General features: G+C 35.1%; 1 non-coding gene across 1 annotated transcript; it reads right to left on the bottom strand.

Annotated features, from left to right (window-relative positions):
- Nucleotides 1-13,465: 13,465 nt before the first annotated feature.
- LOC112725966 (small nucleolar RNA R71) lies at nt 13,466-13,573 on the bottom strand. Its single transcript, XR_003165042.1, has one exon. It is a non-coding gene; the product is annotated as a small nucleolar RNA R71 (small nucleolar RNA).
- Between the last annotated feature and the right edge of the window lie 855 nt (nt 13,574-14,428).

A 14,428-nucleotide genomic window follows, 5' to 3' on the forward strand; every position in this document is an offset into this window, starting at 1 on the left:
CTAGTCTTTCCTTAGGAGTTGACTAGGACTTGAGGAATCAAATTAATTAGTCCACTTGACTTTCCTTTATTTAGTAAGGGTTAACTAAGTGGGAGCAAAATCCAATTCTCATCACACCTAATAAGGATAACTAGGATAGGATTTCCAGTTCTCATACCTTGCCAAGAGATTTTCTAATTATTAATTTATTCTTCTTACTATTTAAATTACTTGTTCCCTATTTCAAAAACCCAAAAATATATAATTTTTCATAACCAATAATAAATCATACTACCCTGTAATTCCTTGAGAGATGACCCGGGATTTGAATACTTCGGTTATTTATTTTTATTGGGTTTGCTTAAGTGACAAACAAGTTTTTGTATGAAAGGATTATTGCCTGGTTTAGAAACTATACTTACAACGAGAATTTATTGTGAATTCTAAACCATCAATATTCAAGTTCGTAAATGTGTCAGAAAAACTGTCCCCAACTATAATTACCAATTAGTTGGAATTCTAGAAGTAGAGGTAAAAATTTTGAGTTAACCAAATTGGACAACTTGCTAGGGAACACCACAGTTCCGAGCAAGCAGAATATGTAAAAAAAAAAGTGATACCTAAAAGATAAATGAAAGAGATGAAACCATGTCTCAGCGAGCTTTCTGAACCTATGTGTTTTATAACCCCCTTCCCTTTCCCAGTTAGTACAATTTAGTTTCAAGACTTAGAATTTAGAAAAATTAAAAAACGAAAAGATAAAATAAACTACATATTCTTCTAAATTCTGTCATAAAGTTTAAATTTTTTATTTTACTACATCCTTTCTATTCTATGTTATAGTTGCAGTTGTAGAAATGTTGTATGCATATGACTATATGAGTCATTTGATGAAATACATAAAAAAAAAGTAAATAAGTTAAATTAGATTTTGTTTTGTTATATGACGTGTTTTTTTGGATGTTGGTAGTAGTATTACTCTAGTGGATAGGGAATCTTGAGAGATTGAAATTGCCAGTTTCATTTTTTTTATTAGGAACAAGTAGTAGAACTCTCAAAAAATTTAGATAAAGCTCATCAAGAAGAAACGCCAATTTAGAGTTAGAAAGGAATCAAATCCAAAGAATACCATTTGCATATTCATTCACAAAAACAACAACCATGAAAAAAAATTGAAAAAGAAGAAATACGAAAGTTGAAAGGTCAAAATTGATGAAAAATAAACCATGGTTGTGGATTGTGATGAACACATGGTGTGTGCGGTGTGATTTTCATTACAAAATGGTTATGGGTTCCTGAGCTCGTGTTTTCTCATCTTTATCATAGAATTATTGTTCTGTTAACTTTGACGTCACCCACTGGGTTGTCTCTATACTTGATTGGTATTAAATTTCCTCATCAATTGTTTGTGTTTGGAGTTGACATTGCTCTACACAACTTTCATTGTTGTTTGATCACTGCACTCCTTTAGTGCTGTTTGTGACCAATTTAATAATGTCAAGACTAAACCATTTTCTGCTTTGCAAGTTCTCTAAACCAATTTCATGTTAGAGTTGTTTATACTTGTTTCTAAAAATGATCTTCCTGTGGAGTAAGTTTAAAGGAAAAATAATGCATTACACAACCCTCCTTTCGCATGTCTTCTTTGGTTGAATGCATAGCATATTCTTGATTATAAGGCATGTGGCTGGTATCTTCCCTGTTACCTCCTTGGTTGAATTTGTCCATTTGTTTTTTTTATATGTTTTTTAGATTCCTTGACGAACAAATATAGTGGAGCAATATCCCATCACACGGATTTTTTTAATAAACATTTAAAATATTTTATTTATCAGTATAAGTAATTTAAACACAATTTACAAGTAAAATATCTTATTTACAGTGCTGTAAATGAATTAATTAAGAGTATATCTCATTTATTGACAAAAAGTTTAGGCAAATAAAATGGGTGCACACGTGATACATAGGAGTTGACGTACTCAACATATTTCGTTTATAGTGTAAACGAGATATACTCGTAATTAATTCGTTTATATTGTAAACGAAATATGAGTATTTGTAATTTTTATAGGTAAAAAAATATAATTTTAAAATAATAAAAAAGTATTAAAAATTCAAATACAAGAACAGATGAATAGTTACTAATTTAAATTAAAAAATAATTTAAATAATTATCAATAACTACTTCTTTTATCATTATACACACACTCACAAGTGGTTTCTACCTCCTTCAATTCTTCATATTCACGTTATACATCAGGTGGATGTAGTATATCGAATAGATGATATTGAAAATATTGTCATGGTTGATTTTTTAAACATAGGTGCTCATGAGATGGAATATTTTTATTTTTCTAATCTTTAGATAGCATTTGATTTCTATAACCATTATGCAAAATCTGATGGTTTTGGTGCTAGATAAAGTAAGACTTGGAAAAATAGCAAAGGAGAATATGTGAAGGATTTAGACTAGAGAAATATTATAATATGGAAAATAGAAAAAAGGAGCCAAAATTTGAGACTTGTTATGGCTGCTTAGCTAGGTTTGTAGTTCATTTTGTGGCTTACACCAGAAGATAGCATGTGGCTTTATTTGTTGAGTCGCACAATCATGATTGCCTTGATCCTAGGTGATAAACCACTATTTCATGGTTTATCTTGTGCTCAATTGAGTGGTTTTTATCAACTATTTACCCACTTATTCATACTATTCGCATGTTTTACGTTTTCCTTCCTGATTTTGTGCTATGATTGAAAACATGCTTCTTTAGCCTTTAAATTACTAACTTTAATCCTCTTTTATTATCATTCGATGCCGTGATATGTGTGTTAAGTGATTTCAGAGATTACAGGGCAGGAATGGCTCAGAGGATGGAAAGAAAGCATGCAAAAGTGGAAGGAATACAAGAAGTTGAAGAAATTGCTAAGCTGTCAAGCTTGACCTCTTCGCACTCAAACGGTCATAGGTCCAAATGAGATGGTTTCAGTTGCGTTGGAAAGGTAACGTTCGGGGCTTCCTAACAATATATAGTTTGTCATAGCTGCCTCGAAGCCAGGTGACGCGAACGCGTGGAACACGCGGACGCGTGACCTGGCAGAAACGCAATCCACGCAAACGCGTGGATGACGCTTCCGCGTCACTTTCTCGCGACCTGTACGTACCAGAATACGCTGGGAGCGATTTCTGGGCTGTTTTTGACCCAGTTTTCAGCCCAAAAAACACAGATTAGAGGCTATAAAGTGGGGGAATGCATCCATTCATGAAGAAGTCTTCCATTATTCACTTTTCATAAATTAGATGTAGTTTTTAGAGAGAGAGATGTTCTCTCCTCTCTCTTAGGATTTAGGATTTAGGATTAGGATTCCTCTTAAAGGAATTAGGATTTCTTATTATTTCAACTTATTATTTCAACTTCTTCTCAGGTTCAATATTTCTTTTATATTTCTATTTATTCTAATGCTTTTATTCGTATCTGACTCATGTTACCAATTTGGCTTATGAATTCTTCGTATTTAGATTTGAATGTTTTATTTAATATAATTTGAGGTATTTCAGATTTATGATTTACATTTAGCTTTTTATATTCTTGGCTTTAATTGATTAACTGGAAACTCTTGAGTTATCAAACTCATCGTGGTTGATAATTGTTATTTTTGCTAATTGAATTGAATTCCACTAACTCTAGTCTTTTCTTAGGAGTTGACTAGGACTTGAGGATCAGACTAATTAGTCCACTTGACTTTCCTTTGTTCTAGTAAAGGTTAACTAAGTGGGATTAAAACTCAATTCTCATCACCATCCATAAGGATAACTAGGATAGGACTTCCGAATTTTCATACCTTACCAAGAGATTTTATTATTGTTAATTTATTTTACTTGTCATTTAAATTACCTGTTCCTTACTTTCAAAACCCCCAATTTACAAGACTCATAACCAATAATAAGAACACCTCCCTGCAATTCCTTGAGAAGACGACCCGAGGTTTAAATACTTCGGTTATCAATTTTAAAGGGGTTGGTTACTTGTGACAACCAAAACTTTTGTAAGAAAGAAATTCTTGTCGGTCTAGAAGCTATACTTATAACGGGAATTTATTTTTAGAAAAATTCTAGATCGCGCGAGAATTTTGTTCTTCAAAATGGCGTCGTTTTCCAAAAATGGCCATCCATGCGATCGCGTCAACCACGCGATCGCGTCACCCAAAAATTTGGCAAAAAAAAAGTTTCGAACAGAGAGTTGCGCAAACGCGAGGCTGCACTTACGCCAATCGCACAAATCAGGCCACGCGTCCGCGTCACTTGACCTTATCGCGCACCACTCGACCGCGTCACTCACGCATTCACGTCGCCTGCACCGCACAACTTATCTAAATCAGCCAAAATATCTTATCTTTTCTTCCCCAATCCTAATTTTTCTTATCCTTTCTTACTTTCTTCTTCTAACTTCTCATCCCTCTTCACTTCCATTCTATTTCATTTAATTTATTTGCATACTTTCATTCATTGAATTATTTTCATTGGTGTTAGAAATTTATTTGGGTCATTATTTTCTATATTTTTGTGGATTATTAAAGGAATTGTTTGACAATTATATATTGCCTTTTAAAGGGTTACTTGCATGTTCAATTTAATACTTTCAAAAGCTTATTTACCATGCTTGCTATGTGTTTGTGAAAAAAACCCGTATGGCATTGTGCACTATTTTTAGATTTCTTTTATTCTATTACTCTAAATGCTTGCTTTTCACAAAACCCTTTTTATATTATATTATTTAAATATAATTGTTATTACAAACATGTTGTTAGTTTGAAAGACTTGGTAATCTAACTTGGACATTGAATGCTTGATCTATGCTACTCATGCCTTTGCCAGCATGCCAATAAACACCTTGCATTTAATTGTCATCATATGCACTTGCTATATTTACATTGATGATTTTTCACATGTAGTCATGACCATGTGTTAACGTCATTCTTCCTTGCTGTGCATTGATTACCACCTTTCCCGCTCTCTTCCTTTCTCTAACCCTTAGCTTTAAAAGTTACTTTCTTTTTCCCTTTTCAGGATGGCTACCAAGAAGGGTAAAGAGAAAGCTACTCCCAAACCACCGGCAAAGACAGGAACAAAAAGAGCCCCAGCTGAGGAACCACAACCCCCATCCACTTGCACATCTTAGCATGCACTGAGGACGGTGCAATATTTAAGTGTGGGGAGGTCGATACCGACTTCCAGGGGTTAGTTACCTTCTTTTCAACACCAATACTCTATTTTCTTTGTTTGTTCATTGTTGCATTTGCATATTTGTTTGATTTTATGCATTTAGTTACTACTTGGTTGAAGTAATATTTTCTTTTTCAAGAAATTTTTATAGTATTTCACTAATTTAAATTGAAAAAATTTTTGTTAAATTTGTTTGAAGTTGTATTTGGAACATAGTTTAAAAAGCTAAGAACACACAACCCGTGAAATTTTGAGCTTAATTATATGGTTACATTATTTAACCATAAATATTTTATTCTTGTGTGTTTTCTTCTCTATAATTGCAATCTTTACTTTGTTCCACTCTATATTTCTATTATTCGGTGTATTTACATGCTTGCATATGATTGAGGCCATTACTTGTTTTCACTCACTTATCCCAAATAAGCCTACCCTTTTATGTCACCCTTGTTAGCCACTTTGAGCTTTTTAACCCCCTCTATTCCATAACCACATTACTAGCCTAAAGCAGAAAAATAAAATAAAAATCCCAAGTTGAATCCTTGGTTAGCTTAAGATAGATATTGTGTATAAATTAAGTATGGGAAATTTTATGGGAACATGGGATGATAAAAAAAAGGAGAATTAAATTGAATAAGTTATTTCAAGGTTTGGGAAGCATGCTCATGTGAAATCAAAATAATTAAATTACCATGTGCATTGAAAAAAAAAATTTAAGTAATTAAATAAGGGGATATAAAAATTTCCCCAATGCAAAATAAAAAGAATCAATGCACATGGGACAAAATTCAAAAATAAGTTTGAAACATGAGCATGTAATACAAAAGTGGGAAAAATTTGGGTAGCTAGGTAAAGAATTTTAAATTATATAAAGTATGTATATGTTAGGTGAGATCTTAGACTAATCAAGGATTCACTTTGTTAGCTCACTTAGCCTTATATATATATATATACCTTTACCTCAGCCCCATTACAACCCTGAAAAGACCTCATGATGTTTGCATTGGTATGCTAAATATTTGTTGATTGGTTAGATGAAGAACAAAGTTTAGAAAGCATGACTAGGGAAGAATAGAGTGATTGACCCTAGACACTTGAGAGTTAGAGTGATATACACTACCAGTAAGGGTTCAATGCTTGATTCTATATTCCCTGCTTTCATGAGCAATCTTCTTACAAGTTTACTTGTCTTTTATTATGTAAATTGAATTAGTGGAATTTGATTCATATTTGTCTTGGAGGACTTATTTACTTTTAACCAAGTAGGTAGAAACATTTTGCATGTAGTTGCATAGATAGGTTGCATTGCATACTCTCTATCATTCCTCTTCACTTCTTTATAGCTTCTCTTGAGCTTAGCATGAGGACATGCTATTGTTTAAGTGTGGGGAGGTTGATAAACCACTATTTCATGGTTTATCTTGTGCTCAATTGAGTGGTTTTTATCAACTCTTTACCCACTTATTCATACTATTCGCATGTTTTACGTTTTCCTTCCTGATTTTGTGCTATGATTGAAAACATGCTTCTTTGGCCTTTAAATTACTAACTTTAATCCTCTCTTATTATCATTCGATGCCGTGATATGTGTGTTAAGTGATTTCAGAGATTACAGGACAGAAATAGCTCAGAGGATGGAAAGAAAGCATGCAAAAGTGGAAGGAATACAAGAAGTTAAAGAAATTGCTAAGCTATCAAGCCTGACCTCTTCGCACTCAAACGGTCATAACTTGAGCTACAGAGGTCCAAATGAGATTGTTCCAGTTGCGTTGGAAAGCTAACGTCCGGGGCTTCGCAACGATATATAATTTGCCATAGCTGCCTGATAAACCCCAATTTCGTGATTTATCTTGTGCTTATTTTGGGGAATTTTATCACTTTTTCCCATATTTATTCAATGAAATAGCATGGTTTTGTAATTCTCCCTTGAATTGTGCTTAAATGTGAAAACATGCTTTTTAGGTCCTAAAATTGGTGATTTTAATCCACTTTAATTCCATTCGATGCCGTGATGTATTTGTTGAGTGATTTCAGGTTCATAAGGCAAGTATTAGATGGAAGAAGTGAGGAGAAAAGCATGCAAAGTGGGAGAACTCATGAAGAAATGAAGGAACCGTAAAGCTGTCAAGCCTGACCTCCTGGCACTCAATCAACCATAACTTGAGCTACAGAGGTCCAAATGAGGCGGTTCTAGTTGCGTTGGAAAGCTAACATCCAGGGCTTCGAAATGATATAAAATTTGCCATATGTTGCTTCACGTTAAGGGGCGCGCACGCGTCATGTACGCGTGCGCACCGATTGAGCACGTGGTCCACTAAAGTGAAATCGCCCCCAGCAATTTCTGAAGCACTTTGGGCCCAACCCAACTCATTTCTAATGCTATTTCATGCAGAATTCAAGCTTGGGCAAAGGGGAGCAATTGTTTGAAGTGTTAGCATCATGTAGCTTAGTTTCTAGGGAGAGAAACTCCCTCTTCTCTCTAGAATTAGGATTAGAATTTCTTAGATCTAGGTTTAATTCATACTTTGATTTACCTTTCTTTTACAATTTCTTGTTCCTCTACTCTTCCTCTCTCTAATTTTGTATTTCATTCTTGTAATTGCTTGCTTTGTTGTTGATGCACTCTTCCTTCTTCTATTTTCTTTTAATGCAATTTATGATTCATATTTTTTTATCATTGATTTGCTTTATTATTGTTTAATTCCTTGCAATTGAGTAGTGTAGATTTATATTCCTTGCAATTTTACTATGCTTTCCTTTTATGCCTTTCAAGTGTTTGATAAAATGCTTGGTTGGATTTTAGTGTAGATTTTAGTGTTCTTGGCTTTGGTAGAGTAATTAGTGACGCTTGAGTTATCTAATTCCCGTGTTGATTGATAATTAGAAGTTACTAATTGATTTGGATACCACTAAAGCTAGTCTTTCCCCTTGGGAGTTGGCTAGGACTTGTGGAATCAAGTTAATTCATCCACTTGACTTTCCTCCATGGTTAGAGGTTAACTAAGTGGTAGCAATGGATAATTGTGGTCACAATTGAGAAGGATAACTAGGATAGGACTTCTAATTCTTATTCCTTATCAAGAGCTTTCTAGTTGTTAGTTTATTTTCATTACCCTTTACCTTTCATGCCTCTTATCAAAAACCCCAAAACACAACTCCATGACCAATAACAAGACACTTCATTGTAATTCCTAGGGAGAACGACCCGAGGTTCAATACTTCGGTTTATAAATTTAGGGGTTTGTTTTAGTGACAAACACAATTTTTGCATGAAAGGGCTATTGTTGGTTTAGAAACTATACTTTACAACGAGATTTCATTTGAGAATTCTAAACCACACAAGAGTTCATTCATCAAAATGGCGCCGTTGCCGGGGATTGCAATGATGTTATGTTATTGGTTATTGTATATATGTGAATATTGTGAATAGCTTGATTTTCGGATTGCTTGTTAGTTTTTGCTAGTTTTAGGACTTTGTTTCATTATTTCTTGTTAGCTTTTGTTTCTTATTTTCACTTTTCACTATGAATTTTTACTTTGGCTATGAGTGTGATTACAACTATGTTGTAGGAAATGGGAACTTCAATGAAGATGTACATCAAGGATGGGATAACCAAAGGTGGGAGGAGCCATATGCATATAATCAATCCTCTTGGCAACAACCTCCACCAATACACTATGAAGAAGAGCCATTCTATGATGCATACCAATCCAATGGTTATGGTGAATCTCCTTGTGACTTCCAAGAACCACCACCATACACCTATGGGCCATATCCTCAACATAGCCATCAACCATACTCACAAGCCACCTTTCACCAACCATCTTCATATGACCCTAATCCATATCCATCCTACCAACAATCATATAAGCCATATGAACCACATATAGAGCCACCACCATTCCAACATCAACATTTTCAAGAGCCACCCCCTCCATATTATTACCAAGATGAACCACCTCCAATGTATGAAAATTTCCAACCACAAGATGAATACTACTTTCCACCACAACCTCCCAAGGAAGAATATTCATGCCCTTCAATCCAAGAGCCATATGATCCTACTCATGATATCCAAGAGGAGCAAGAGTCAATGGATCGTTTCAAGGAGGCTGATGAGCGGATAATTTATACGCTTTTTGACATTGTTTTTAGTATGTTTTTAGTAGGATCTAGTTACTTTTAGGGATGTTTTCATTAGTTTTTATGTTAAATTCACATTTCTGGACTTTACTATGAGTTTGTGTGTTTTTCTGTGATTTCAGGTATTTTCTGGCTGAAATTGAGGGACTTGAGCAGAAATCAGATTCAGAGGTTGAAAAAGGACTGCTGATGCTGTTGGATTCTGACCTCCCTGCACTCAAAGTGGATTTTCTGGAGCTACAGAACTCGAAATGGCGCGCTTCTAATTGCGTTGGAAAGTAGACATCCAGGGCTTTCCAGAAATATATAATAGTCCATACTTTGGCCAAGAATTGACGACGTAAACTGGCGTTCAACGCCAGCTTTCTACCCAAATCTGGCGTCCAGCGCCAGAAAAGGATCCAAAACCAGAGTTGAACGCCCAAACTGGCACAAAAACTGGCGTTCAACTCCACAAATGGCCTCTGCACGTGCTACACTTAAGCTCAGCCCAAACACACACCAAGTGGGCCCCGGAAGTGGATTTATACATCAAATACTTACTCATGTAAACCCTAGTAGCTAGTTTATTATAAATAGGACCTCTTACTATTGTATTAGGCATCTTTTGATCATCTTAGGATCTTAGGATCATCTTTGAACGCATTGTTCTTAGACCATAGGGGCTGGCCACACGGCCATGCCTGGACCTTCACTTATGTATTTTCATACGGTAGAGTTTTTACACTCCATAGATTAAGGTGTGGAGCTCTGCTGTTCCTCAAAGATTAATGAAAGTACTACTATTTTCTATTCAATTCTTCTTATTTCGCTTCTAAGATATCCATTCGCACCCAAGAACGTGATGAAGGTGATGATTATGTGTGACGCTCATCACCATTCTCCCCTATGAACGCGTGCCTGACAAACACTTCTGTTCTACATGAATTAAGCTAGAATGAGTATCTCTTAGATCTCCTAACCAGAATCTTCGTGGCGTAAGCTAGAATGATGGCGGCATTCAAGAGAATCCGGAAGGTCTAAACCTTGTCTGTGGTATTCTGAGTAGGATTCAATGATTGAATGACTGTGACGAGCTTCAAACTCGCGATTGCTGGGCGTTAGTGACAGACGCAAAAGAAGGGTGAATCCTATTCCAGCATGATCGAGAACCGACAGATGAATAGCCGTGCCGTGACAGGGTGCGTGAGCATATGATTCACTGAGAGGAAGGGATGTAGCCACTGACAACGGTGATGCCCTTGCATACAGCCAGCCATGGAAAGGAGTAAGACTGATTGGATGAATATAGCAGGAAAGCAGAGGTTCAGAGGAACGAAAAGCATCTCCATTCGCTTATCTGAAATCCCTGCCAATGAATCTACATAAGTATCTCTATCCCTTTTATTGTTTATTTTAATCTAATAAAGTATCATGTTTAAATCCGCCTGACTGAGATTTGCAAGGTGACCATAGCTTGCTTCATACCAACAATCTCCGTGGGATTCGACCCTTACTCACGTAAGGTATTACTTGGACGACCCAGTGCACTTGCTGGTTAGTTGTATCGAAGTTGTGACAATCATGTATTGAGATCAGAGCACCAAGCTTTGGAGCCATTACCAGGATTTGTTTGAGCCTGGACATCACAATTTCGTGCACCAAGTTTTTGGCGCCGTTGCCGGGGATTGTTTGAGTTTGGACAACTGACGGCTCATCTTGTTGCTCAGATTAGGTAATTTTCTTTTCATTTTGTTTTCAAAAAAATATCAAAAATATTTTCAAAAATCTCTCATCTGTTTTCGAAAAAAAAAGTGTTTTCAAAAAATTTTTATTCAAAATTTTTAAAGAATGAATTCTAGTGTTTCATGAAGCATGTGAAGCCTGGCTGGCTGTAAAGCCATGTCTAAATTCCTTTGGACTGAGGCTTCCAACCATCAGTTGTTACACGACTGTAGGGTATGTCAGGCATGTCATGTCTAAATTACATGCTGAAGCTTGGCTGGCCATTGGCCATGTCTAGTGTTTTGGACCGGAGCTTTCATTGAAAGCTTGGCTGGCTAGTGAGCCATGTCTAATTCCTGGACTGAAGCTTTAGACTAAGAATGCAAGATTCTTGGAATTCATGTTAAAAATTTTGGAATCCTTATTTTTTCTTTTTCATATAATTTTCGAAAAAATCCAAAAAAATTTAGAAAATCATAAAAATCAAAAATATTTTTCTGTTTCTTGTTTGAGTCTTGAGTCATGTTATAAGTTTGGTGTCACTTGCATATGCATCTTGCATTTTTTCGAAAATATCATGCATTCATAGTGTTCTTCATGATCTTCAAGTTGTTCTTGGTAAGTCTTCTTGTTTGATCTTGATGATTTTTTGTTTTGTGTCTTTTCATGTTTATCATATGCATTCTTGAATTCTTAGTGCGTAAGCATTAAAGAATTCTAAGTTTGGTGTCTTGCATGTTTTCTTTACATTAAAAATTTTTCAAAATTATGTTCTTGATGTTCATCATGACATTCAAAGTGTTCTTGGTGTTCATCTTGACATTCATAGCATTCTTGCATGCATCACATGTTTTGATCTAAAAATTTCATGCATTGCATATTTTTCATGTTTTTCATCAAAAAAATTCAAAAATCAAAAAAATATCTTTCCATGTTTCTCTCATCAAATTCGAAAATTTGAATTGACTTTTTCAAAAAAAAAAAAATTTTAAAAATCAAGTTGTTGCCAATGAGTCAAATCAAATTTTCAATTTGAAAATCTTATCTTTTTCAAAATCTTTTTCAAAAATCAAATCTTTTTCAAAATTCTTAGTTATTTTCGAAAATTCCAAAAATATTTTTCAAAAATCTTTTTCTTATTTTTCCATCAAATTTTCGAAAATAACATAAACAATTAATGTTTTGATTCAAAAATTTGAAGTTTGTTACTTGCTTGTTAAGAAAGATTCAAACTTTAAGTTCTAGAATCATATCTTGTGATTTCTTATGAATCAAGTCATTAATTGTGATTTTAAAAATCAAATCTTTTTCAAAGCTAATTTCTATCATATCTTTTCAAAAATATCTTCTTATCTTATCTTTTTCAAAAATATCTTTTCAAAATATCTTTCCTAACCTCCTAACTACTTATCTTTTCAAAATTGGTTTTCAAAATTTGTTTCAACTAACTAACTAACTTTTTGTTTGTTTCTTAACTTTTTCAAAACCACCTAACTAACTCCCTCTCTCTCTAAATTTTCGAAAATATCTCCCCCTTTTTCAAAAATTTCTTTTTAATTAACTAATTATTTTTATTTTTATTTTTGATTTCAAAAATTTTCGAAAAAAAAAATACTAAACATTTTTCAAAAACCAATTTTCAAAAATCACTAACTCCTTTTCAAAATAATTTTCGAAAATTATACCTCCCCCATCCTATTCTATTTATTCATTCATATCCTAACATCTCATCTCACATCTCTTCCATTCTCACAGTTGTGTTTCTTCCTTTATATTACATTCTTTGTCTCCCCCTTTTCTTCCACTCACAAAGGGATCCCTATACTGTGGTATAAAGGATCTCTATTATTATTATTATTTTTATGGGCCTTCTTCTTTGTCATATGAGCAGGAGCAAGGATAAGAACATTCTTGTGGAAGCAGATCCAGAACCTGAAAGGACTCTGAAGAGAAAATTTAGAGAAGCTAAAATACAACAATCCAGAGATAACCTTTCAGAAATTTTCGAACAGGCAGAGGAGATGGCAGCCGAAAATAATGATAATGTAAGGAAGATGCTTGGTGACTTTACTGCACCTAATTCCAATTTATATGGAAGAAGCATCTCCATTCCTGCCATTGGAGCAAACAACTTTGAGCTGAAACCTCAATTAGTTTCTCTAATGCAGCAGAACTGCAAGTTTCATGGACTTCCATCTGAAGATCCTTTTTAGTTCTTAACTGAATTCTTGCAGATATGTGATACTGTTAAGACTAATGGAGTAGATCCTGAAGTCTACAGGCTCATGCTTTTCCCTTTTGCTGTAAGAGACAAAGCTAGATTATGGTTGGATTCTCAACCCAAAGACAGCCTGAACTCTTGGGATAAGCTGGTCACGGCTTTCTTAGCCAAGTACTTTCCTCCTCAAAAGCTGAGCAAGCTTAGAGATGATGTTCAAACCTTCAGACAGAAAGAAGGTGAATCCCTCTATGAAGCTTGGGAAAGATACAAACAGTTGACCAAAAAGTGTCCTTCTGACATGCTTTCAGAATGGACCATCCTGGATATATTCTATGATAGTTTATCTGAGTTATCAAAGATGTCATTGGACACTTCTGTAGGTGGATCCATTCACCTAAAGAAAACGCCTGCAGAAGCTCAAGAACTCATTGACATGGTTGCTAATAACCAGTTCATGTACACTTCTGAAAGGAATCCTGTGAGTAATGGGACGCCTATGAAGAAGGGAGTTCTTGAAGTTGATACTCTGAATGCCATATTGGCTCAGAATAAAATATTGACTCAGCAAGTCAATATGATCTCTCAGAGTCTGCATGGAATGCAAGCTGCATCCAACAGTACTCAAGAGGCATCTTCTGAAGAAGAAGCCAATGATCCTGAGAACCCTGCAATAGCAGAGGTAAATTACTTAGGTGAACCTTATGGAAACACCTATAACTCAACATGGAGAAATCATCCAAATTTCTCATGGAAGGATCAAAAGCCTCAACAAGGCTTTAATAATGGTGGAAGAAACAGGTTTAGCAATAGCAAGCCTTTTCCATCATCAACTCAGCAACAGACAGAGAACTCTGAACAAAATGCTTCTAATTTAGCAAATCTAGTCTCTGATCTATCTAAGGCCACTGTAAGTTTCATGAATGAAACAAGGTCTTCCATTAGAAATCTGGAAGCACAAGTGGGCCAGCTGAGTAAAAGGATAACTGAAATCCCTCCTAGTACTCTCCCAAGCAATACAGAAGAGAACCCAAAAGGAGAGTGCAAGGCCATTGACATAAGCGCCATGGCCGAACCTGTGAGGAGAGGAGAGGACGTGAATCCCAAGGAGGAAGACCTCCAGGGACGTCCAGTGATCAATAAGGAGCTTCCCTCTGAGGAA

This window comes from Arachis hypogaea, chromosome 11 (assembly GCF_003086295.3).
Source record: "Arachis hypogaea cultivar Tifrunner chromosome 11, arahy.Tifrunner.gnm2.J5K5, whole genome shotgun sequence".
NCBI lineage: Eukaryota > Viridiplantae > Streptophyta > Magnoliopsida > Fabales > Fabaceae > Arachis > Arachis hypogaea.